The sequence below is a fragment of the Schistocerca gregaria genome, chromosome 1 (assembly GCF_023897955.1).
Source record: "Schistocerca gregaria isolate iqSchGreg1 chromosome 1, iqSchGreg1.2, whole genome shotgun sequence".
NCBI lineage: Eukaryota > Metazoa > Arthropoda > Insecta > Orthoptera > Acrididae > Schistocerca > Schistocerca gregaria.
The window spans coordinates 980,267,834-980,295,249 of NC_064920.1; the positions used below are offsets into that span (position 1 = coordinate 980,267,834).

General features: G+C 40.3%; 1 protein-coding gene and 1 pseudogene across 1 annotated transcript in view; both read left to right on the forward strand.

Annotated features, from left to right (window-relative positions):
* The first annotated feature begins 14,433 nt into the window (after nucleotides 1-14,433).
* The window catches only part of LOC126277481 (microfibrillar-associated protein 1-like), a 29,548-nt gene continuing 16,565 nt past the window's right edge, over nucleotides 14,434-27,416 (forward strand). The window contains exon 1 of the mRNA XM_049977363.1: nucleotides 14,434-14,613. The gene's annotated coding sequence lies outside the window, so the exon portion shown is untranslated. The remainder of the gene's footprint in view (nucleotides 14,614-27,416) is intronic.
* On the forward strand, nucleotides 20,962-21,079 carry LOC126291379 (5S ribosomal RNA; annotated as a pseudogene).

A 27,416-nucleotide genomic window follows, 5' to 3' on the forward strand; every position in this document is an offset into this window, starting at 1 on the left:
CCTTACATAGGCAGCCTTTTCAATAACTTAAGTAAACATCTTGCAGAAAATAAAGGCGAAACGCATATGGCACTAAAATTGTGTTTTATTCAGTTGCTGTCAGACGGTCCATAAGTAAAAATTATCAGTATTTCGTAATATTACACGCAGCTGAGGAAAACAGGACTACAAAAGTTGAAGATGTCAATACAGCTATGTCAAGCATTCCCTGTCAACGTTTACAACAGGTTCAAGAAAATACACCTGAGACTCCATAATATGATACAGCACATAAAATTCAACAAAACACGCAAAAAGAACGATTTAATTCCAAGTTATGGTTAAAAACAGTTCTACAGCGGCACAAAAGTGGAAATCATTTGCAGAACGATATTGGTTGCTACAGGAAATTAAGATGCTCTAGTCTAAAAAACAGCACCTAAACATGATGCTCTATGAGACTCATCTAGAATTGGCAAAAAGGGTAGGAAACGCCACAGTTTTCATTGCACTAGTAAAAAAAGGAGAACACAACATATACACAGCAATGAAACATTTACAAGATAAACAGAAACAGAAGATAATGAAACTAAAAGTAAAAAAGACGCAAAAATACATTTACATTTTAAATGTGAAACCACATGAACACCAACACACATTCCATCCACATTTAGTTAACCTAACAGAGACAGAACTACACGAAAATGAAAAAAATGCTCTTGGGAAAATGTTTGAAAACCTGCAGCAATAGCAAAGTGAACAATCAATACATAGAAAATCTCATAGTAGAAACTGCACAAATCCTTACACGTGAAGAAAAACAACATAATTGTGAAATAAACATAGGACTGACAAGAGAACTAGTAAAAGAAGAAATAAAAGGCATAATAAAACAAACACAGCAGACACACAATAAGAACAACCAAACAGAAGCAGACACTATGAAAAGGTTAAAACAAAAGTTAACAAACAATAACATATTAATAACAAGAGCAGACAAGGGAAATGTAACAGTACTCATGGATAAAGAGCAATATATCACAAAAACCAAGGAATACATAAACACCAATGCCATACAAAAACTGAAGTCAGATCCAACTACAAGATTCCAGGCAAATGTGAAACGAACACTGAAAAGCATTGAACACACACTCACAGACAAACAGAAATACTACATAACACAGAAAAACCCACAAGCACCAACACTCCGCAGTCAACCGAAAGTTCATAAAGACGGAATGCCAATGAGAGCTGTTATCAACTTCAAGAAAGCCCCAACATACCACATAGCCAAACACCTCCAAAAGTTAGTTACAAAACACTCTAAAGTAGAAAACAACAGAACAGTGATAAACACAGGAAACCTAATAGAAAACATACAGATACTACACACAGCATCACTGATTTCATTCGGTATAGAAAATATGTATACCTCCATCCCTATCACAGAAACAATTGAAATCATAGAACAAAATCTCTCATCTCACAACAACATCACCACAGACGCAATAAAAGAAATAACAGATATGCTCAGACTGACAACTGAACAAAACTACTTTCAGTTTGAGAATGAATATTATCTACAAAGTGATGGACTGCCCATGGGATCCCCAATATCAGGAACACTAGCAAACATTTTCATCTGTCACCTAGAAAATCAGATATTTTAAAAGATAACCACTAATGAAAGTTTCAAAATCATATATTGGTACAGATATGTGGATGAAATTATTTGTCTGGTAGATGAGCCAAGTGAAAAAATAGATGAACTCCATTCAGAAATAAACAAAGCTCATCAGAACATCTTGAAAAAGAAAAAGAAAATCAAATACATTTTCTTGACATTATAATAAAAAAGAAAATGGCAAACATACATTTAACATCTTTAGAAAACCAACAGCCACAGACACAATAATACATTCCACATCCAACCACCCCCACAGCCAGAAACTTGCAGCACTAAGACACACAAAACTATGAACAAGAAATGAGTAAAATCATACAAATAGCTAGGAACAACAGGTATGACACACATGTGGTACACAGGCTCAATCAAAAAATAAAAACACAAATACAAAACAAACACAACATTTCCAGAATACAAAAGAACTCACAAGCTGAAAACTTACAAACACACACAAAGACAACTCCACACAGAAAAGAACCAGGTGGTACACCATGACCTACACACATAAACTAACACACAGGGTTGCAAACATACTAAAGAGACAAGGCTTCAAAATAGCATATAAGCGTGGGGAAAGCCTCCAATCACACCTAAGCCAGCCAGCCGCCAAGAGGGACAAATTCCAACAATCAGCAATATATAAACTTGAATGTCAAAGTTGTGATGCAATATACATAGGCATGACATGCAGGAATTTTGAAACAAGATACAAAGAACATATCAGACGTTGGGAGTGTGAAACAAACCATTCCACATTTGCAGAGCATTTAAAACACCATAACCATCATCCTACAAACATGGAACAAGAAATGAAAATAATGAGAATAAGCAACCATGACAAACATCTTATACAAACGCAAGAAAACTTCCACATCCAGAAAGCCATAGCAGGAAACAAAAATGTGATAAATGAACAAACGCACATAAGCACAGGCTCCCTACTATACTTAATAAAAGAAATGATAACATAATATAAAAAACTCTTCCCCACACCATCTGGACACACACACAGCCCACAATATATATTTATTTATACCATACCAAAATACGCACACACACACACACACACGTACACATACACAAACAAATGCATACACGAACAGATCACAGATACTTCAATAATTACGCTCGAATGTTTGGTAATAACATTCGATTTTTGGCAAAAACATTTGACAGTCGGCAACAGAAACCAAAACACTGCATTGAAACAAGCGTTTAGTTCATAGTGCTGTGGAGTGTGGGAAAAAATTGGCATTCATAAGAAGAAGAATAACACCAAAAATGCAAAAGGAGCGTAATAGGTAAGAAATTGTCCACGCATCCTGTAAGTACAGTTCAAAACATTACTACTTAATAGGAAAAACCAACCACCAGAACTGTTTATAACCTATAGGCACTGTGACAAAAATGTAAATTAAATAGCTAACATATGGACATACTCCAGGCCACTGATGATGCCTTGCAGAAAATAAAGGCGAAACGCTTACGGCACTAAAATTGTGCTTTATTCAGTTCCTGTCAGACAGTCCATAAGTAAAAATTATCAATATACTGTAACTTTAGTAAACACCAATGGCATAGAAATAGGTCTAAAATTGTCTATATTATCCCTTTCTCCCTTTTTATGTCGAGTACTTTAATCGTTCAGGAAACTGACCATTATTAAAGAAAACTTTACAAAATATGAATAAGTACAGGGCTAACATGTACAGCATAGTTCTTTAATATACTGCTAACCACTCCCTCATATCGATTAGAGTCCTTAGTCACCAGTGATATAATTATTGGCTCAATCTTCTCCTTGTCCGTATCACAGAGGAGTATTTCAGACTTCAATCACGGAAAGGCTTTTTCCAAGAGAGATTGTGATTCTCTGTAGAAACTAAGTTTTTATTTAATTCACAAGCAATGCCCAGAAAATGATTGTTAAATACTGTACATATATATCACAGAAATATTTTTGCTGGGAAATAACTTTATATCGTCGACCTTGTGCTACTGGCCAGACATTTCCTTCACAATTGACCCAGTGCTCTTAATTTTATCCTGTGAATTAGCTATTCTATTTGTGTGCCACCTACTCTTTGCCTTCCTAATAGCATTTTAAGCACCTTACAATGTTGTTTCTAATAGACTACTGTAGCTTGATTGTGACTGCTTCTAACATTTTGATATAAATCCCACTTTGTTCTACATGATATCCTTACCATCCAGTAAGGCACCCAGGCTGCCTTTTGCTGCTAGTACCCAGTTTAGAACGTTCTAATGGAAAACAACTCTCAAAGAGTATGAGAAACGTATTAAGGAAAGCAAGATATTTATCATCTATCCTTTCAGCACTATAAACATCCTTCTATTCTTGTACCTTAACGAAGTTTAAGAAGCTCTCTATTACCGTTGGATAAGCTTTTCTACATTGTTCGTAATTACATATAATATTGGTTTGAGTACAAATACCTTTTAGTATTTTAATTTGTGCATCATGGTCTGAAAGGCCATTCATCCTTTTACTAACAGAATGACTATCTAGTAATTAAGAATGGATACAAATATTGTATTTGGCTGTGCTGCTGTTCCCCTGCACCCTGGCCAGAAAAAACAGTCTTCATCATATCATATGAGTTTAGTAGGTCTTCGAACATCTTTTTTCCTTGCACAATCACACCCAAAATAAATACTGAGGTCACCATCTATAAATAATTTTTCGTACTTCGCATAAAGTGAACCAGGAACCCTCTCTAGCTTGAGCAGATATGCTCTGAGGTCAGAGTTAGAGGAAGTTAGAAGTTAGAAGTTTAGTATCACTAAATTCAACTAGAAGGTTTCAGATTATATAATGGTAAGACTGAGTTTTAGGAACCAGGTTTCAAATTGTAAGACATTTCCAGGGGCAGATGTGGACTCGGACCACAATCTATTGGTTATGAACTGTAGATTAAAACAAGAAACTTCTAAAAGGTGGGAATTTAAGGAGATGGGACCTGGAAAAACAGACTAAACCAGAGGTTGCACAGTTTCAGGGAGAGCATACGGCAACAATTGACAGGAATGGGGGAAACAAATACAGTAGAAGAAGAATGGGTAGCCTTGAGGGATGAAGTAGTGAAGGCAGCAGAGGGAAGATCAAGTAGGTAAAAAGACGAGGGCTGGTAGAAATCCTTGGGTAACAGAAGAAATATTGAATTTAACTGACTGAAGGAGAATATATAAAAATGCAGTAAATGAACAGGCAAAAAGGAATACAAACGTCTCAAAAATGACATCGACAGGAAGTGCAAAATGGTTAAGCAGGGATGGCTAGGGGACAAATGTAAGGATGTAGAGGCTTATCTCACTAGGGGCAAGATAGATAGTGCCTACAGGAAAATTAAAGAGACTTTTGGAGAAAAGACAGCCAGATGGAAACCCAGTTCTAAGTAATGAAGGGAAAGCAGAAAGGTGGAAGGAGTATATAGAGGGTCTATACAAGGGCGATGTTCTTGAGGACAATATTATGGAAGACGATGTAGATGAAAATGAAATGGGAGATACGATACTGCGTGAAGAGTTTGACAGAGCACTGAAAGACCTGAATCGAAACAAGGTCCCGGGAGTAGACAACATTCGATTAGAACTACTGACGGCCTTGGGAGAGCCAGTCCCGACAAAACTCTACCATCTGGTGAGCATGATGTATGAGACAGGTGAAATACCCTCAGACTTCAAGAAGAATATAATAATTCCAATCGCAAAGAAAGCAGGTGTTGACAGATGTGAAAATTACCGAACAATGGGTTTAATAAGTCACAGCTGCAAAATACTAACGCGAATTCTTTGCAGATGAATGGAAAAACTGGTAGAAGCCGACCTCACGTATAATCAGTTTGGATTCCTTAGAAATGTTGGAACGTGTGAGGCAATACTGACCTTACGACTTACCTTAGAAGAAAGATTAAGGAAAGGCAAACCTACGTTTCTAGCATTTGTAGACTTAGAGAAAGCTTTTGACAATATTGACTGGAGCACTCTCTTTGAAATTCTAAAGGTTGAAGGGGTAAAATACAGGGAGCGAAAGGCTATTTGCAATTTGTACAAAAACCAAATGGCAGTTATAAGAGTCGAGGGGCAAGAAAGGGAAGCAGTGGTTGGGAAGGGCTGAGACAGGGTTGTAGACTCTCCCCGATGTTATTCAATCTGTGTATTGAGCAAGCAGTAGAGGAAACAAGAGAAAAATTCGGAGAAGAAATAAAAACTTTGATGTTTGCCGATGACACTGTAATTCTGTGAGAGACAGTAAAGGACTTGGAAGAGCAGTTGAACGGAATGGACAGTGTTTTGAAAGGAGGATATAAGATGAACATCAACAAAAGCAAAACGAGGATAATGGAATGTGGTCGAATTAAGTCGGGTGATGCTGAGGGAATTATATTAGGAAATGAGACACTTAAAGTAGTAAAGGAATTCTGCTATTTGGGGAGTAAAATAACTGATAATGGTCGAAGTAGAGAGGTTATAAAATGTAGACTGCCAATGGCAAGGAAAAGCGTTTCTGAAGAAGAGAAATTTGTTAACATCGTGTATAGATTTAAGTGTCAGGACGTCGTTTCTGAAAATATTTGTATGGAGTGTAGCAATGTATGGAATTGAAACATGGACGATAAATAGTTTGGACAAGAAGAGAACAGAAGCTTTCGAAATGTGGTGCTACGGAAGAATGCTGAAGATCAGATGGGTAGATCACATAACAAACGAGGAGATATTGAATAGAATTGGGGAGAAGAGGAGTCTGTGGCACAAATTGACAAGAAGAAGGGACCGGTTGGTAGGGCATGTTCTGAGGCATCAGGGGATCACGAATTTAGCATTGGATTGAAGTGTGAAGGGTAAAAATCGTAGAGGGAGTCCAAGAGATGAATACATTAAGCAGATTCAGAAGGATGTAGGTTGCAGTAGGTACTGGGAGATGAAGAATCTTGCACAGGATAGAGTAGCATGGAGAGCTGCATCAAACCAGTCTCAGGACTGAAGACCACAACAACAAGAACAACATATTCAACTGTCCCTGCACAACATTCAAATACCTGTTCGGTGCAGTGCCGTGATACCTCTACGGACTCAAATGCAATGCTCTTTTTTACGTACATGATCACTCCCCCACCCCGCAAATAACTCCCTGAAAAACAGCCAGATAATCTGTATCCCGGTAAAGGAAGCCTCTGAATTGTCAAATTATTTAAGTGGTCCTCCGATATACCAAAAATGTCACAGTCAACATCTAATTTTATCTCTAATACCTTTCATATTTTGATGAAAAATGCTAATTCCTTCTCTGTTGGATACCTGACCGCCTCTGAAGGTGATTCTTTTGTTAGAGGGGCTTTCATTAAGCAGGTATACCTATCAGCTGACCTCAATCTAAAATAATGTGCAGCTCTAGCACCAGCTACCAAAGGAATTTTTCCATGAATGATCGCACCACTACCCACTACACTGTCACCTATAAACTTTGCCAGCCTCCCCTTCCCATATCAATTGAGGTGCAGACCGTGTCTAGTGAAACCCAACCTACTGACAGACTCAAATGGCATCACTTCAATTTCAAGCATGCCCACCGCCATCAGTGCCTTCTGCAGCCCCATATTAACATGCCTAACAGCAACATTAAGATGAGGCCAATCATGACTTTGAAGCACTTGCACGAGGTGCACATTAGTGCTACCAGTTTGAGTAGCTATCTTTAGCAGGTCACCAACTACATCATATTCCTCGTCAGTATCAATACTATTCGCTATTCCACCCACAATCACTACCTGATCCTCTTTCGTAGAATTCCTACGCAACTTCCCTATGCTGTCATCACCTGAGACAATCCTGCGCTAGGCTTCAGAATGCTGCTGACCTGGTACTCACTCCCAACACGTCCTACAACTGCTGGTCCACACCTCTATCATGCGAACTAGCTAGCAACAGAACCTTCTTCTTTCTGTTAGACTTTGCAACTGACTTAGGCTTCCTAACTGCTGAGGACTGCTGCGTGTTTCCTACATCTGCAGCTACAAGACACTTCTCTCCATTCAACTCTGACAGTTCGTCAAATCTATTGCTTATACGCAAAGTACAACTGTCTGAATATCTCATCGTCCTAGCTGACTTCTTACCAACTCTCATATCCTATTCCACCCTTCTTCCTCCTCAACCTGTCTAGTTTTTCCTTTGCATCAGTAACGGCACCTGAGGACTACAGATCTTACGCTCCTACTCCTCTGTCAACTTATTCTGCTACAAATTCTGCATTTCAAGTGAGGATCTCTCTAGCATGCCCCTGGCTTCTCCACTGCATCCCCCCGCCCCTCCCAATGAAAGTACTTTGAACAAATCCCACACCGCAACCCACTACTTGGAAACTACGAGAAAACCCATGCTTCTCACTCACTGTAAATTTTAACAGTTACTGAAAAAACTAAACGTCTGCAATACTTAAGTTCAGTCTGTGACACTCCCTCCCATATTTTGTATTATCGCGAAATGTGGGAGAGAGTGTCACAGAAATGATACAGAATTTGGGCTGGACATCATTAAAAAGGCGTTTTTCGTAGCGACGGAATGTTCTCACGAAATTCCAATCACCAACTTTCTCCTTCGAATGCGAAAATATTTTGTTGACACCACCCTACATAAGGAGAAACGATCACCACGATAAAATAAGGGAAATCAGAGCTCGTACGGAAAGATATAGGTGTTCGTTCTTTCCACGCGCTATACGAGATTGAAATAATAGAGAATTGTGAAGGTGGTTCGATGAACTCTCTGCCAGGCTCTTAAATGTGATTTGCAGAGTATCCATGAAGACATAGATGTACAACAGTAGAACAATTTATAGAACTAACAATAGTGGTCATGAAATTCTCTCTCTACTGAGAAAGCAACAATTTTTACTAATACAACTAAACCACAACTAATACCAATACCACCAAAACGTCACACAATTTCTTAGCTAAAACCAAAAATTGAAGCGGGCACTGGAACTCACCGTAAGTAAAACAGTGAGTGAAAATTTTACTGAAATATTTTATTAGAAATAATAAGGAACGTCATTTGAAACTACCGCATGAAATTTACTAAACGACTTCAACGCACAAACAACTCTAAAAAAAATAGTGGGCGGAAGTGCCCGGAAATTTATTAAAACATTATTTCGCCAGAAACAGCACGAGGCACCGTTGAAAACTACTAAATTTAAAAACTGTATAACAGTCAATATTCACCACTAGGTATCACGGGAATAAAGGAGGTCGGGGGGAGGGGGGGGGATGTCTGCCATAGGTTCTACGCAGTCTTTGAGATAAAAACCACGTCAATATTCAGACTGCCCCAGGAGGAATACTGCGTCCATAATATCGAAGGTGAAGTGCTCATAGCTCTTAAGGTACGCAATTTGTAGTCCATGTTTAATAGGCTTTTTGGCATCTAATGGTCATTTTTGTCATGTCCCTGAATATTGACCTGAGACACTCCAGTATGTATTCGGATAATACTAGATGAGCTCTCAACTCCCACTCATATCCCAACCTCGGAAATCGTGACATCTTCGGAAGAAACAGACAAATATTTGTGACAAGTAAGCCCATATACACTCATAAATTAAGGATAATTGCAGAATGTGGTGCCACACACCGTGCCACTACACAAAACTGGCGCTAATAGCATAGACACATAGGGAACACACGACACAGATCTGTAAGTCCACGGTACTAGTGATAAGTTGAGAAAACCGTCCCGAAACAAATGTGCTACAAAACGTCACGTTTCCTGCGCATGTACTCCAACATCAATATGGGGTATGATCACCAAGCACACGTAGAGAGGCCGCACAGTAGGTTGACATACTCTGGATCAGGTGGTCGAGCAGCTGCTGGGGTATAGCCTCCCATTCTTGCACCAGTTCGTGTCGGAGTTCCTGAAGTGTCGTAGGGGTTTGAAGACGTACAGCGATACGTCGACCGAGAAAATCCCAAACGTGCTCGATGGGGTTTAGGTTGGGGAACAGGTAGGCATTCCATTCGCCTGATATCTTCTGTTTCAATGTACTCCTCCACGATGGCAGCTCGGTGGGTCTGTGAGTTATCATCCATCAGGAGGAAGGTAGGACCCACTGCACCCCTGAAAAGGCGGACATACTGGTGCAAAATGACGTCCCGATACACCTGACCTGTTACAGTTCCTCTGTCCAACACCATCAAACCACAACCTCCATACAGGTCCCTTTCGAGTTACTGGCTCACGCCAGATGAAAACCCAGCGAGAATGTTCAGACGATACCTGTACATTTCCGTGAACATAACCTGGGACTCCTGTTCCAATGGCCATGTACTGTGTTCTTGACACCAGGCTTCACGGGCTCTCCTGTGACCAGGGGCCAGTGGAATGTACCTTGCAGGTCTCTGGGCGAATAAACCATGTGTTCAGTCGTGTGTAAATTGTGTGTCTGGAGACAACTGTTCCAGTGGCTGCGGTAAGGTCCCTAGCAACGCTACCTGCAGTACTCCGTGGCCGTCTGCGGGCACTGATGGTGAGATATCGGTCTTCTTGTGATGTTGTACACTGTGGACGTCCCGTACTGTAGCGCCTGGACGCGTTTCTTGTCTGCTGGAATCGTTGCCATAATCATGAGATCACACTTTGTGGCACACGGATGGCCCGTGCTACGACCTGCTGTGTTTGGTTCAAATGGCTCTGAGCTCTATGGGACTTAACATCTGTGGTCATCAGTCCCCTAGAACTTAGAAGTAGTTAAACCTACCTAACCTAAGGACATCACACAACACCCAGCCATCACGAGGCAGAGAAAATCCCTGACCCCGCCGGGAATCGAACCCGGGAACCCGGGAGCGAGAATGCTACCGCACGACCACGAGATGCGGGCTGCTGTGTTTGACCACCCTCCAGTCGCCCTGATGTTCTACCCCTCATAACGTCACCAATATGCGTTCTTTGAGCCATTTTCAACACACAGTCACCATTAGCACGTATGAAAACTCTGCTCACTTACTCGCTGCACTGTATTCTGACATGCACCAACACACCTGTGCGTATGTGGACTGCTACCAGAGCCACTGTGCGACGATCCGCAAACCGACCACCAGAGCGTTGTTTCACCATGTATCAGCATTATCCTTAATTTATGAGCATGAGTGTATTCCATTGTTTCTTTGCTCTCCTCTCAGTGGTGACATAAAACTAACATCCCATTCACTATAAGCGATTGACGCGTGTCAATCTGTAAGCAGTAAAGAAATACAATCATCAATGGCGCTGGCCCCGATCTACATCTAAGCCTATATCGTATATAAAGTACGAAATATTCAAAGAGGTGCACTACGTAAATTTAACACTCCTATCAAGCCCCCGAATGGATACACATTTCGAGCAACGTTCATCCGAGGATATGATTTACATTCGACTGTCTGAGTGATCATCTCCATATTATACAGATTTCCAAATCATTGTACTTATTTTGAAGCAGACACGATAGAAAGATAAAGTAGTAACTACCTATGGTCTGAAGAACGAATATGGTTGTTTAATATTTTGTTTTACCTGGCGATGTATGAGTATTAAAAACCTAGTATCATAAAATAAAAAAGGAAGATCCGTTCCTAAAAATAATCGACTTTTGCTCTAATCACTTTGCAGAGAAATGTTTTGATACAGAGAGGGTCTGTGTGTGTGGGAGGGGGGGGGGAGGGGGGTATAAGCTGAACATTTATTCAATTCTTTGTATTTTTCAGGTAATAATTAATAATCGTAATTTCATGTAACAATTACCTTACTATGTGCAGGTTATAAGATCCAGGACATGCTGTCGCAGACGCGGCTAACACCGTGTGTCGAGGATGTAACTGAATACCAGCGAGCAAGGTTTACAACTATATATAATAAGGCAAGTGTTATCAAAGAGCTGGTAATTTTGCAGAGTTGTTCACTGTCTTTTTGTGAACTTCGAAAAAAGCACATGCAAATGTGAACAGGCAAGCAGTATGGCAAGAATTGGAAAGGGTGCAAGTTCCCAGAAAACTAGTAAAACCAACACAAGCACGCATACAAGAGACAGTATGCACGGTGGAAGTGAGTGGGAAGATGTCGGAAAGTTTGAGGTGGGGGACAGGATTGTGGCAGGGAGATACCCATTCTCCCATCTGTTTAATCATGTATTAGAAAGAGCACTAATTACAGTAACAAGTCTAGACAATAATTCAGCTGGGTAGATGGATGAGCACCATGGCCTAGGCGAATGGTATAGTTTTAATACCACAGAATCAGTAAGATCTGGTTCAGATAGTGAGAGTGTTCACGAATGATAACGAGAGCAAGCATGAAGAAGCGGACAAGACCAAATACTTCGCAGTGAGCAGACAGAACGGTGAAAGACCTTTAAATGTGGGTGGTAAAAATCTTTGAAAGGGTAAAAGAGCGCAGATATGTGGGGCAATACTCAGCGAAAGAAATGAGATAGACCGGGAAATAACGGCAAGAATTCAAGCCGGGAACAGGTTATGTTTGCATTCAGAAACTCCAGGCTTCTGACGAAATCCATGAGGTTTAGGATCTACAAGACAGTAGTACATATAAGCCGTGGTCCTATATGGAGCGGAGACCTGGACTCAGACCCAAAAGATAGATATAAATCTCTTGACATTTGACAGTATTGTCTGAGACAGATTTTTGAACCAGTGGACGATTGGGACGATTGGATAAGCAGGGAAAACCCGGTACAGCAGGAGTTGTACAAGTCGCTGAACTTCGTGGCAGTTATTAAAGAGAAGAGATAGAAGCGGCATGTGTGCGTCATGCGATCACCAGGCAGGAGGTGGAAGAAAACGTCAGAGGCGACACACCAACGGGATGACCACGGCTGAAATTGATTGATGGGATCAGTGAGGTTATGAGTACGATGGGTCTAGCTGAAGAAAGATACACAGTCCGAAGCAAGATGGAGGAGGCTGATTGGCGACGCCAAACACCGGCTTTGATCCGTGTGGCCAGCCTAGTAAGCAGGTAGGTAATATTTATTCTGTAATGTAGCGGACACTTACAAATAAAATGCGCTAACTGAACATTATACAACGTAAAATATTAATGTGGTATTGTCTATTATAAACAGAAAAATGAAGAATGAGAAAAGAATATAAAATAACAGGAGACATAGCCCCTAATTTGAACATATTACATCTCAAAATTTGATGCTTTCAGGACACTTCCATTTTGGTGTACTAGGAATGGATGCCGTCGTGGCAAACGAATTAAAACACAGACCTGGCGACACAATCAAGTGCACCGAAAAAGTTAAAAAATAGCAACGATTGACAATTTCTTTCCAACAAGAAAAGAATAGCGTCAGTTGCAAACACGCGAAATGCCCTTGCATTTGTCTCTCAGTGCTTTAAGCCAAGGTCTTTCAATGTATTACTGAAAATTATTATGATGCCTATGAAAAGCCTATACGAAATCCACGATACTTTGAACGGTACGGTATATGTCGGTATTAGCGATATAATAATAATAATATTCAACATTTTACGCCGTACGAAATCATGTACACTGGGATGCACTGTATGACGACAATGAAAATCATGTTGTAGGGCTGGGCAAACGATACTCGCGTTCGAACTGGCTTGAGCTTTCCCGATTCGCCGCAGCGTTCGATACAGTATTGAGCTTGTTCCAACGGTCACACGACATTTGACTAGTGCGTGTGCATGGAATACGCACGAAACTATGTACTTGCCACGACAATAAGATATAGCTCTGCTTAAAAGTTGACAATTTCGTGGAAGTCTGAAGGAAATAGCATTAAATCCTACTACTGCACAAACTCCTATTGTGTTCGGACAAATTTACGAGTTCTCATACACTACCGGTATGTATGGATATATATATGTATAAGACGTAAAAGTTATCTGCCAAAAGAATATTATTTTATTAAACCGTGTATAATATTTTATTTGTTTGAGGGGCAGTAATGATTTACCAGGTAGGTTGCAAATGAGCAGTTCAGTCCCTATTCACGTTGTAGAATAACAGGTAGAAACTTTATCATATTTTAAACACTATGAAAACAAGACAGTAACATTCAAATGAAACAATCAAGACAGTTAATCAAGAATTAACTGCCGAACAAACGAAATGTATCGTATTAAAGGAATTGTAATTTTTATCTCGAGAATGAATTGCGGCAGGAAGACCTTTCTTCCAGACTTGACAATTAGACGCCACTAGATAGCGATACAAGAGCAAGCTCGGGAATTGCAAAATTTTATTTATTTGTTAGTTGTCTTTGGTAAATATTCTCTAAACCATAGAAGATAACTCAGTCCTTGTTTCACAGCTATTTTTATTATTAAAATCCGTAATGTATTAAAACGCTGAGACAGGTCGTAGTGATGGTACTAACACCAATCACCAGATCTCAAGCCAGTCAATAGATTGAACAGAACCCGAGATTTCCCGAAATGTGAGTTAAGATATTCGAACAGTTCGAGTCGTTTTTAAACAAAGCCCTGTCATTGTGTATGCAGCTGAATGCTCACTCCACAGATGTTCCTACGCTTTTTGTTGAACGAAGTGTTTCATAGTATGGTTTCAGCGATTAATTACGCGTTGTTCACATAGTGTTAAAAATATTTGTAATTGTAACGAATAATTTAGCTTAAATATTTCAAAAAACTTTATAAGAACTAGTTTGTAGTTATTGCACGTTTGTTGTGACTAGCAGCATGAAAAATCTTTGGTCACACGAGGCAGAATCTTTGCTTGTAAGTCGCAATGGATTGTGCTGCTAAATAGTTTCGTTGATAGTCGGTGCTAATCCTACGAATATATTTTGCGGCCAGCCTGAAAGTGAACTCCAGCCTGAAAGCGGACTTCCACTCCACTTCATTACAAACTTCTGCACCATAACACTGAGCGAGGTAAAGCTATGTGAAATTAAATGTAGTTCGTAAGACCCTTTAAAGATTTTTCGGCATATAGTGCGAATCTTTCAGTCCTTTTCAATTAAGATTCGCCATGTCTCTACCGTGAACTCTGATGAAGGCAGTTTCTTGTTTCAGAGACACTACCTGACCAGAAATATTTCTCAGCGGAACACAACTGTTTAGCTCAATATTTGTGTAACAGACTTTATAATATTTTCTATTGTTTATTTTGTTATTATAAGTACCTGAAGATACGTGCGGAATTTCTAGTTATCTTCTCCAACTCACAACCAAATTGTCACCTTGCAGCCTTACCTAGACCTCGGGCTGCGTACAGATCAGTCACCACAACCAAGATTTCACAGGGGTCCAATACAAAACTTTAGTCCTCATCCCTCATTATACAGTTCTGTTAAAAACACATTTCTAGCTGTTGTATAAACTCCAGGTTTACAGCTGGGAAAAACACAGCATGCTCCCCTACGCGTGTAAGGTATATCGACACAATTAAATCGCGTACAATGCTGAACGTTGCGCCCAGTTACGAAAACCCTACGAGAAACAACTTTGAGGCAAAAGATCTTTAATCATTGGAATAAGGTTGCTTTTTCAGTTGCAGATCATAGGGTAAAACGAGGAACAGCTTAAGGAGTATTTAAAAAGCGAATGTGAAGATCACGTTATGTTTGCAAGGATCAAGAAAGTCATGGCTCAAATGTCTTTTACGACACGTTAAGTGCAGAGGATACATTTCTACGTGTGTGACGTACCACTATTGGAATTTAGCCACATCGTCTGCACATAAAGTAACGTGTGAAAGATTTAGTGCACGACCATTTCGCGCATACATTCAACGAAGTGAATACAGGCCCTACCTGATACTGTATTTCCAGCGGTTCTTTTTTTAAGAGACAACAATGGCAAACGCTAGATTTGCACGGGAGCAGCGTATTTAGTCGAAACAAGGAAGAATACTTTTTTCCTTTGTTTGAAACAAGAGGCACAAATGACCATTGTATTACAATATGTCAACAAAGCACAGCAAGAATACGACACTGTAAATAAACAAGATTTAAGACTTACACTTGGATGACAATAAATTTAGCGTATTTAATAACATAACAGACAAACGTAAAAGGAGGGCAGCAATGTACATAAATGACGGACTAGTGTCTCATACCATGAAGTAAATGTACAGTGTGTATAATGTCTCGAGCATTTTTTAACGCTTTGGCAGCTGATCGCGTCTAGAAACAATCAGGTTTGCAATGCTTACTGCATGCTACCAAAAACGGGAATGCCACGAAAATTTTGGAAAGCAACTGTAGAGCTAATGATAAGTTCATTAATAAGATTTTGCTGAAGTTTAAAATGTATGGAAACTCAAATGTATATTTTTTTACAGATATTACAAATTGGTCGAACGTACTAATGCATAATCTCGTGTTTTATATCGTGTGTCATAGTAATATTCCCAAGAACGAGACTCAACCTAAGAAAGCTCTATACACTTAACGGCTCATTGTTGCCCGAAAGCACCAGTAACTGGTACGGATAGCTACAGTAACTGTCGTAATCAGAAAGACGGAAATGATTCATCAGTTTAGTACTTGCAGCGAAATAGTTATTTGTCGACGCTATAGTGCACCTTTCAACAGTGTATCGCAGTCTATGTACCCCTGAGTACCGGCAGGTTTGAGACATAATACAGTCGGCAACTTTTGCTTGAAAGAAACATATTGTAAACCTTTCTTCGTATTCTTAGGTGAAATAATAAAAAAGGATTTCATGAGCAATTTTCATACAGATAATTTGAGACAAAGCCAGATAAACTCTTGTAAAAAAAATTACCTTTAGTATTTTTTATTTTCGGAAGAAAATGCATAATAAACACGAAACTTTGAGTGTAATAACTTGCCTATACTAAGTCTTCGAAAACAAAATTTCATTCCCGTTTTGCTTTGCAATTGTTTAAAATTGGGGGCAAATTTGAGGACATTTGTAAAAACGCCAGAAATTGGTATTTTCGGCTCACTTTTACAAAACAAAAAGCTCTTGCAAACCATCTCCATTAGAAAGATCATGTTCTAAACTATCTAAAAAACTAGACAATGGTTTTAAAGTGTTCCAGACCAAAGGTAGAAGAGGTTTGTTTCAGGTTCTTAAGCTTGTATGTAGTAACGTGCTGCTCTGGAACCCAGTACTTTTCATTTCTAGATTGCTTGTTAAAGTACCCTCTGCTCAGTGGAAGACTTGCAGAAGTTTCAAATCCATCAATCTTTCTCGTAAATGCATGCAGCATATTGCCTTTGCTTGCTGATGTTAATATACTTCCTCCAGTATCACTAATTTTTGCTAGGAAAGAGGATTCATCATTTCAAACTTTGCTGACATGAACTTTCGTTTCATCACTTAGCAAAATGTGATGATTTTCTTTAATACGTGATAGAGAACGGCCATGTTTAAACTTCTTTTCTTGCGTCGCTTTATGTTCTTCAATTTCTTTTTTTCTGATAAAAGCAAATTTTATGCCATTAATACTTTCAGTGCAGAAGCAAGCTAGATGTATAGGTTTAAGAATTTGCATATTAACTAGCCCTTGCAGGCCTGCTCTTGCTACCAATCAGTTTGTTGCCACCTCCAACCCCACCGCAGGGTTACTTTCCATGATTTACAGCAACTGGAATACATTCCGTCGTCATTCCAAAGTCTCTTTTGTGATAGGGCAAATTGAAAAAAATGTGAAACTTTTGTGTTGGGCGCTGGAGCCGTCACTGAAATAATGGTTGTGGGACATCTAAGCAAACTGTGTTTTCATATTTGATCAGCGTCTTGATAAATACGTGCACAGTAATTCTGCCATGTCACAGGCAGTCACTGACTAAAGAAAAATTCATAGATTACACCTTATGATTTTGGGGGAAATATGAGTACGAGTATATGACAGATGGGTGGATTGATGCTTCACTATTCTGCCTGTGGAAATCTTACACTGCATTCTAAACATTAAATGAATGATTTTCAACAAAATTTGTTGGGACAATAAGCTCATCATCGTTCCGAGCAAGTTTAAGGGCTTTGAGACGCAAACTCTGATGTTTTGCGACGTAATGACGGCATGGTAGACTCCTAATTCTTGTTCCTACTTCTTCAATAAACTTATTCACTATTATTTTCTTCGCTTCCAGAGTGTCTCGTTCGGTACGGATACACAGTAATCAGCCGAGCGGTCTAAGGCGTTGCAGTCATGGACTGTACGGCTGGTCCTGGCGGAGGTTCGAGTCCTCCCTCGGGCATGGGTGTGTGTGTTTGTCCTTAGGGTAATTTAGGTTAAATAGAATGTAAGCTTAGGGACTGATGACCTTAGCAGTTAAGTCACATAAGATTTCACACACATTTTTGAATACAGTAATTTCCTCTGTATCACACTATATGAAATGGATAGCAAATGCAGATGCCACAGCTTCTGTACTGGGACACTTTTCACAACGGCATAGAATGTATTCTGTAAATTGTAGACTGTAAACTGCCATTCTGAGAAGCTCAAGCTATTACCTCAAATTATTAGAGACACAAAAAAGAGAAAAGTAGCCTACCCATATTATTGGATTCTTTATGTCCTTTCATTTTTAATAAAAAGAATTGTATAGAGCTAAATGCTATGGAGATGTTTAAATACAAAAAGTTTTTCTAGTTTTCTGATTCAAGCTCACTTCCTACTCAACGGAATTCTTAGTATTACCTCCCCATAGACTATTAAACAATTGTAAAACACAGTAGAAATGTTAAATTTAATTTGAGTGGCAGCGGATTATGGGTGAATTTTCATGGCCGAGCGGTTTTGTCTTTTTTTTTTTAGGACCATGTATGGTCGTATTGCAAAACCAAATCTTGTTTTTTATATCTTTCTAATGAAAATGGTTTACACTATTCGGCAAAAAATGTTTTTTTAAAAAAACTGAGCTGAAAATAGCCATTTTTGACGTTTTTACAGATATTGTCAAATTTGCACCAATTTGTAAACTATTAAAAAGCAGTACGGGAACTAAATTTTCTATTCGAAGATCTTGGGTTGGTAAGGGTCACATGCAAAGTTTCAGGTAGACCACTCACTTACTTCCGGAGATATAAAAACTTGAAGTAAACTTCTTTTCAAGCTTCTGTTTTTTGGCTGCCTTTGTCTCAAATTATCTCTTTGAAAATTGCTTGTGAAATTCTTTCTTATTATTTCACTTAAGAGAACGCTAACAGATTTACAAGATGGCCTAGTTTGATTTCTTTCAAGGAAATATTACCGGAAATGTTACGAGGGAAAGTCAAAAAGTAAACGGACTTTTGAGAAAAGGAATATTCATTCTAATGATAGAAAACTGAAACATACATTATTTTTCTACGTAACCTCCCTGCACTTCAACGCTCTTTCTCAAACACTTCACAAGTTTTTTTGATTCCGTCGGAAAAAAAGTTTTTGGTTGCAGCTGTAACCAATTTTATACCGCACCAGTGACTTCTGCATCGGCTGCAAATCTTCCCCTGAGCGCTTCCTTCAACGGTCCAAACATATGGAAGTCGCTTGAAGCCATGTCTGGCCTATATGGGGAGTGTTCCAGCAGTTAAAAGCACAACGCCTTTGTTGTTTCGGCCATCCGTTTGGTAGAATGTGGCGAAGCGTTATCTTGCTGCAGGACGACAACTTTTCGCAGTTTTCCACGACGTTTGGATCTGATTGCAGGTTTCTGTTTAGTTCGCAATACATGACAATAGTTCTCACTGTTCACAGTTTCGTCTCTCGGGGTAAAATGTACAGCTACCACACCTTCCATGTCCCAAAATAGTGTTAGCATAATCTTACCAGTTGTTGGGTGACGTTTAAATTTTTTAACTTCTGGTGATGATTGGTGTTTCCAAACCACGCTCGCAGCCTTACTTTCCGATTCGTGACGATGCTGCCATGTATCGTCTGCAGTAACGATTTGCTGTAAAAATCCATCTACCTCGCGATGATAACGGACCGAATATTTATGAGAGGTGTCCATCATTTGCGCCTTATGCTGCGCTGACAACTCTTTATGTACCCTCCCCGCATACACTTTCCAAAAATTTTACATGTCGTGTAAGATGGAATACGCTGAAACATGACTCATATATAAAGTATTCGCCATTTCGTCCAATGTGATTTGTCTGTCTTCCATAAACATACCATCAACGACTTCCAAATTCTCGTCAGTTGTTAACGTCGATGACCTACCCGACCTTTCCTCGTCTTAGAAGAGTTCTTCCCTGCTTGCAGCGCTCTATAAATTCGTAGATCCTGCTCCGCGATAAAAAGCTGTCACCATACTGCGCTTGCTTTCGACGAATAATTTCCTCAGTTATACCATCTTCCTCAAACAAAAAGCGAATCACTGCCCTCATTTTGTGACATGTTGTATAGAATTGTTGCAAACGACAATACTTCAGCCCTAGATACTAGCAGTGTTACCAAACTCTACGGCGAGAAATTGCAAAAGCTCCTTTACTTTTCGACTTCCACTTGTACCTCTCAAAACTCCCGAAAGCTAATTTATTACTACATTACTGCTGACTCTAATCGCAACACACTTTGCAGGCAGTGTCCACACATATCACTGAATGTAGATGCAAAATTATATCACTCTACGGGGCATAGTTCAGGAGATACTACATTATAAACATTGAGATACGTGAAAATTAGCTTTTGCTGAAAGCAGAGTGTAAATTACGTAGACTGTACTCATCCAGTGTTTGATAATGAGACATCTTTTAGGGACTTCCAACAAACTTTAAATTCAATTTCGCACCTTTTATAAACCTTTTCTCGCTTCAGTGCTTAACATCAAATATTTTACACATTAAATCATTTGTACAATAATCAAACGTTTCAGGCAGTTCTATACTTGGGAATTCGAGTCTTTAAACAATCGGGGATGCAGTGTTTACTGGTACCTTTCTTCCATACGGGCTTACAAAATACAAAACAGTCGTTACACATATATAATAAGTCAGTGACGGTGTCTATGAAATCCAAAGGAAATGAATGCAATTTTTCTTGCAAAGCTGTTATATACATCTACAGCTAAATCTATCTAGAGACTCCGCAAGTCACCGTACGGTGCGTGGCGGAGAGTACGTTGAAGCGCTACTAGTCATTACCTTTCCTGTTCCACTCGCAAATAGAGCGAGGGAAAAACGACTGTTATATGCACCCATATGAGCCCTAATTTCTCGAATCTTATCTTCGTGGTTCTTACGCGCAGTATATGTTGGCGGCAGCAGAATCGTTCAGCAGTCCGCTTCAAATGTCGGGTCTCTAAGTTTTGGTAAGGCAACGGCATTACCACAGTGGCTACACTGGTTCCCGTGAGATCACCGAAGTTAAGCGCTGTCGGGCGTGGTCGGCACTTGGATGGTTGACCATCCAGGCCGCCATGCGCTGTTGCCATATTTCGGGGTGCACTCAGCCTCGTGATCCCAATTGAGGAGATACTCGACCGATTAGTATCGGCTTCGGTCAAGAATACCATTGTAACGACCGGGAGAGCGGTGTGCTGACCCCACGCCCCTCCTATCCGCATCCTCCACTGAGGATGACACGGCGGTCGGATGGTCTCAGTAGGCCACTCGTGGCCTGAAGACTGAGTGCTTTTAAAGTTTCGGTAATAGTGTTTCTCGAAAAGAACGTCGCCTTTCCTCCGGGTATTCCCTTTTGAGTTACCGAAGCATTTCCATAACACCACGTGATGTTCGAACCTACCGGAAGCAAACCTAGCAGCCCAGCTCTGGGTTGCTTCGATGGTTTCCTTCACTCCGACATGGTACGGATACTAAACACTCGAGCAGTACTCAAGAATAGGTCGCACCAGTGTCCTACAAGCGTCCTACATGTATCCTCTTTACGCGCAGCACTTCGGGGAGGGTTATGAATAGCAACTACCCTAGAAATAGCCCCAAAATTTTATGGAATTAGTGTGCTCGACCGACACTGTCAGCCTTTCGTCTCTGCCAGCCTAACCTGACTGTGTTAGCACAAAGCACTACGCGCTGTATTATTTGCTTCTGAACATTTATTCGCCCTGTTTGATCAAGCTTGTCTCGTGGCATGAAGTCTTTGCCGTTAGCATGTGCATAAGAATGTACAGAACCATCACGTACGTCATCTGTGACGAACTGCCAGTAGTACAAAAACGACTGGTCGTCCCGCTCATATGCCACTACATAAAGCCCTCTGCGCAGAGAACTCAGTGATTGCAACAAGGGTACACTCAGGTCGCAGTAGTAGTCCTTCGAGTGCGTATCAGCGAACCTGCAGAAGTATGGAACTCTGGTGAACGTTCTCTGTATACCACTGTATGTGGCACCACGTCATAGAGAACGTGACAAGCTGGTGGATCATAACTAGGGCAATACATGTAACTTTTGTGCTCTCGTAATCTTTCGATACAGTTATTTCAACACAGTAACTACACTACTTGCATATTTCTAAAAGGCACTAGGCCCTGTGACCCATAGAGACCAGCTAAATCTGTACAAATCGAATGTGCTCGACCGGCACTGACAACACGACAACACGCAATCAGTCAGTCACAGCAACACGAAACAAGCCAATGTCGATCCAAAGCCTTGGTACTTCCGTTGATTCTGTTTCTCCTATCAGCCACCGCGCCGGATGTCTCCGTGGAGTGCGCTAATAATACTTTCATTAATGTGTAGTTTCAGCATCCGATTGAAAACTTGAGAAGTTAGTAAAACCAAGCTGCAATCGTATTTTCCTTTACGTTGTGCCACAGTAAACAGAGACAGATATGTTTAATTCTTATTCTTTCGATCGTAACCGTTACTGTTCATTACATGCTTCCGGAAGGCAGTGTAAATTAAGTAATTTGTGTTGTTCAGCAAATTTGCACAAGTAGTTTGTTTACGTACAGTCACATATAGGCTAGACTTTACGAACAAATCTTCCTGCTTCTCGATAATTCATGTAACTTTATCTTGCCCTGCTGCTATGATTTGCCACGGAATTGTTAGACTGTGGTAATATTTGATGGATACTGACGTTTTTCTCCATTGTGATGACGGTATTGGAATGGGAAGTGGGGATGCAAATGAAACTCGTCAGTGGTTTTGCAGGATCCACAGTAGAGATAGGAAGATAATGGTACTGGAGGGAAAGATGGTTGCCCTTCTGGCTGAATTAAAGAAGCCTAGAATATTCGTAGATATGGGAAGGCTTGAGGGAGAAACGTAAAGAATGATGCGAAGCGGCGACCAATAATAGGAGGAACAGGCATAGGATTACTCTTGACAGTTTTATGGTAAGTATGGAAAATACGTTTGACGTGTTTCTATGGTAAAAATGTGTGAGTGTGTGTCAGATGTGGGTATAGACTGAGCAGAACCAACTCTCAGTAAAGCTTTGAAAAGTAAGAATGAATACCGAGCGAGGTGGCGCAGTGGTTAGCACACTAGACTCGCATTCGGGAGGACGACGCTTCAATCCCGTCTCCAGCCATCCTGATTTAGGTTTTCCGTGATTTCCCTAAATCGTTTCAGGCAAATGCCGGGATGGTTCCTCTGAAAGGGCACGGGCGATTTCCTTCCCAATCCTTCCCTAACCCGAGCTTGCGCTCCGCATCTAATGACCTCGTTGTCGACGGGACGTTAAACACTAACCACCACCACTAAGAATGCAAGGAAGTCAGTAAATGAAAAGAAAGATCTTTTATTTGGCGCAGTCCAACAGTTGAAGGATGATAATGAATGTATAGTCACCATTTTTAAAACCAGTTCTGGTGTGGGTCAGGTGACAGAGAATATATCACCATTGTGTAAGTATTTCACCAAATAAGACACTTGGCATCAGTCGGTGGACCAGGCAATAGCTCTGACAGATCCTGAGCGCAACAAAAAAAGTAACCTGGTTAAAACAGCTTCAGCATCGAGACATGCCGCCAGCATCCAGACATGCCATGTTGAATTTATATCTGCTCTGAGTCTCTAGGAGTGACTACTTAACTGTTCTACCTGATAGTTACTTTTAGAGCTGTAATGCTTGCATCGGGTGTGGACCCAAGAACCAAGTTTTAAGAGAGATACGGCTTGAAATAAACATTCGGTTTGAGGAAGTAACTAAACAGTATAATTCTAGCAAACTGAATGTCTACATACAGCTGATAGTTGAAAATTTTCGGAAATCACCAACTTTTTACCTCATTGTATTTCTCGTAGTGTAAAGTGCAGTCCTTCCTTGCTGCAGCAAAATATTCAAAGACTGAGAAGTTATATCAGTAAACATAACCTTTTCTTTTTTTTCTATTTTTTTTTTTTTCATCGATGAATTATCAAATGGCTCTGAGCACTGTGGGACTTAACATCTATGGTCATCAGTCCCCTAGAACTTAGATCTACTTAAACCTAACTAACCTAAGGACATTACACAACACCCAGTTATCAATAAGCAGAGAAAACCCCTGACCCCGCCGGGAATCGAACCCGGGAATACGGGCGTGGGAAGCGAGAACGCTACCGGATGAATTATCGCTCAAACCGAGTTGACATAAACTGCTTCTCATTCCTGCTGAGCAGAAATCAAGAAAGGAGGAGTTGACACATTCCTCAGAGTGTGCCATACATTTAAGCACATTGATAATAATAAATTCTGCTCAGATCATCACCTGGAAGTATGTACTACAAAAGCAGAATTTCATTTAAAAAATCGTTTGTAGTAAAAGTAACTGTTTTCTCAGCAGCTGCAATATACAGGGTGATTCAAAAAGAATACCAAAACTTTAAAAATGTGTATTTAATGAAAGAAACATAATATAACCTTCTGTTATACGTCATTACAAAGAGTATTTAAAAAGGTTTAACACCATACTTCGTTCGAAATGCACGCTGAACAACTGTCGTCGATTCACTTCTGCCGTACTCAATAACACAAAAAGCTTTCTGTTGAGCGGGCGCCATATAAGCATCAACTGACGCTGACGCCTAGTCAACAGCGCCTCAAGCGAACAAATGTACAACTAAATGAAACTTTATAGCTCCCTTAATTCGCCGACAGATAGTGCTTAGCTCTGCCTTTTGTCGTTGCAGAGTTTTAAATTCCTAAAGTTGTGGTATTCTTTTTGAATCACCCTGTATATTAAACTCTTTGTACACAGATCTAATGAAGGAAATTATATTGCAAAATCAATAGTTAGTGGCCTCTCCAACCACTATATGCAGTTCCTTAAGTTGAAAAATAGGAAATTTGTGGTAAGTTCCTATAGGACCAAACTGCTGGAGTCAACGGTCCCTAGGCTTACATGCTACTAAAAGTAACTTTAACTTATGCTAATGACAACACACACACCCATGTCCGAGGGAGGACTCGAACCTCCGATGGTTAAAATTGAAAGTTAGTACTGATCAGGGTACACAACTTCTAAATCAGAATTCAGAATGAAAGGCGCCTGTGCCAGCCACACAATTCTCTGAATTATTATTTGTAATGATTAACTTGGCTTCACCTAGTTCAACAGATTGCTTTCCTGCTATTTGCTTACATTATAGCCACGCTTCGAAGAAGGACTGCGTAGAGAATCAGCTTTACTGATTTATTTCCATTTCTTATCAGCATGCTACGTTAGCCGTTATCCATAAACTATTCACAGTTAGCTCTGTGACGTACGAGTGCGTGTGTGATTAGCAGTGCACGTGTGATCGCAGAATCAGGGTAACCATCTTAGTTCTCGTTGTAGAAACCTGGAAACGCCCATTGAATTTTACCTTTCAAAGCTGGCTTGTGGTCTGACCGGCGGAGACACACTTTTGGTCCATTCTCTTAATAGTTCGTCGGAAAAGTGTGTGAACAGTGGAATTCACCACCGAGCCACTATTCAAATTTTCTATGGTAAAGTGATTAGAGGCTACAGTAACGGGCGCTGGAATTTTTTCGTATCCACAGCTTTGTGCGAAGCGTTTGGTACCATTGGGTCATTTTTCGTGACGACTGCCGCTAGATATGTTTATTGTTGTGGCTGTTTGAGCACCTTTGCTGTGATATGTTTTTCATTTGGCCTTAATTTGTTATCATAACGTCTTTCTTTGACTGACACTCGGTTCTGCAGTGACTTTTGCAGCTGTCGCCATCTTAGTTTTCGTCATAATCCTCTTCAATGGCCGTCTGTCACAGTCACTGAAGACACGCTTTCGTCCACGTTGTGACTTAACGTACCATGTTTTTGAGCTTTCCCTATATGCGGTTAAATCTTTGATACTGTGCGTCACGAAATACCAAACACTGGCCGGCCCCTGTGATCGAGCAGTTTTAGGCGCTTCAGTCTGGAACCACGCGACCGCTACGGTCGGAGGTTGGAATCTTGCCTCGGGCATTGATGTGTGTGATGTCCTTAGGTTAGTTATGTTTAAGTAGTTCTAAGTTCTAGGAGACTGATGACCTCAGACGTTAAGTCCCATAGTGCTCAGAGCCATTTTTGAACCAAACACCCTCGGTCACAGAAGCACTCACCATATGACCACCAACCATTTGCCTATATTCGAATTCACTTAGCTCCGACATAATGCATTCACAACTGCACAGAACACTGTTCTGATCACGACTGACGCTTTCACCGTGTTGAAGACATGGCACAGGTGCCGTTCGTCGTCAAGTAAGACAGCTCATGCTACAGAATTGACTAATATCTGCATTAATGCTCAGGCTTGCATTTACACAATGTTTCCACACTTTTGTCCAACCCCAATGTCACATGCTATCTGGAAAGAAGTACTGTTTGGATAAGAACCACCTACTTCTCAAAAGGCGTGAGGGGGCGGGGAGGGGGGAAAATAGAAATGTAATTAACGAAAATGGCTCTGAGCACTATGCGACTTAACTTCTGAGGTCATCAGTCGCCTAGAACTTAGAACTAATTAAACCTAACAAACCTAAGGACATCACACACATCCATGGCCGAGGCAGGATTCGAACCTGCGACCGTAGCGGTCGCTCGGATCCAGACTGTAGCGCCTAGAACCGCACGCCTAGAACCGCACGGCCACTCCGGCCGGCGAAATGTAATTAACCACTCAGATTATATTCATCCGGTATTTGAGAATGAGAACCCCCAAAATATCATGAACAGTATATCGCTTATTACATTTTCGCTGTTCATGAAGTTTTTATGTATTACTTCTTTACTACCAGCTCTATTCGCAACACATTTTTGTAGACAAGTATTCACATATATCACTGAATGTGCCTGCAAAATTATATCATTTTGCGATACATATTTCAGGAGATATGACGTCATAAACATAGAAATCCGTGACAAACTAGTTTTTTCCTTAAAGCGGAGTGCAAATTGCCCAGATTATGACCATCCAGTGTTTGATAATGAGAGTACTTAGCGACCTTCAACAAACTTTAAACGTAACTGCACATCTTCTCTGAACTTTTTCTCTCTTCCATGCTAGGGTCAGACATTTAACACATTAACTCATTTGCCAAGTAATCATAATTTCGAATCTATTTTACACGGGTGAGTTCGATTCTTTAAATACCTTGGAGATTAGTGGTTACTTACTGTATGGAACGCGCTATGGGGTTAAGAACCACCTACATCCATTGGAGCGGAAATGAAAAGGGGGCGACTTTGAAGCATAACCCAGGGTCACCTGGCGCTATTTCAACCAAATTTGTTAGGTACGTAAGTTACTATTTGTATAAGAACACCGTGGGAGTAAGATTGCCCACTATCACTAGGGGTGGACTTGTCGATGAGAAACAGTGGCGTAAA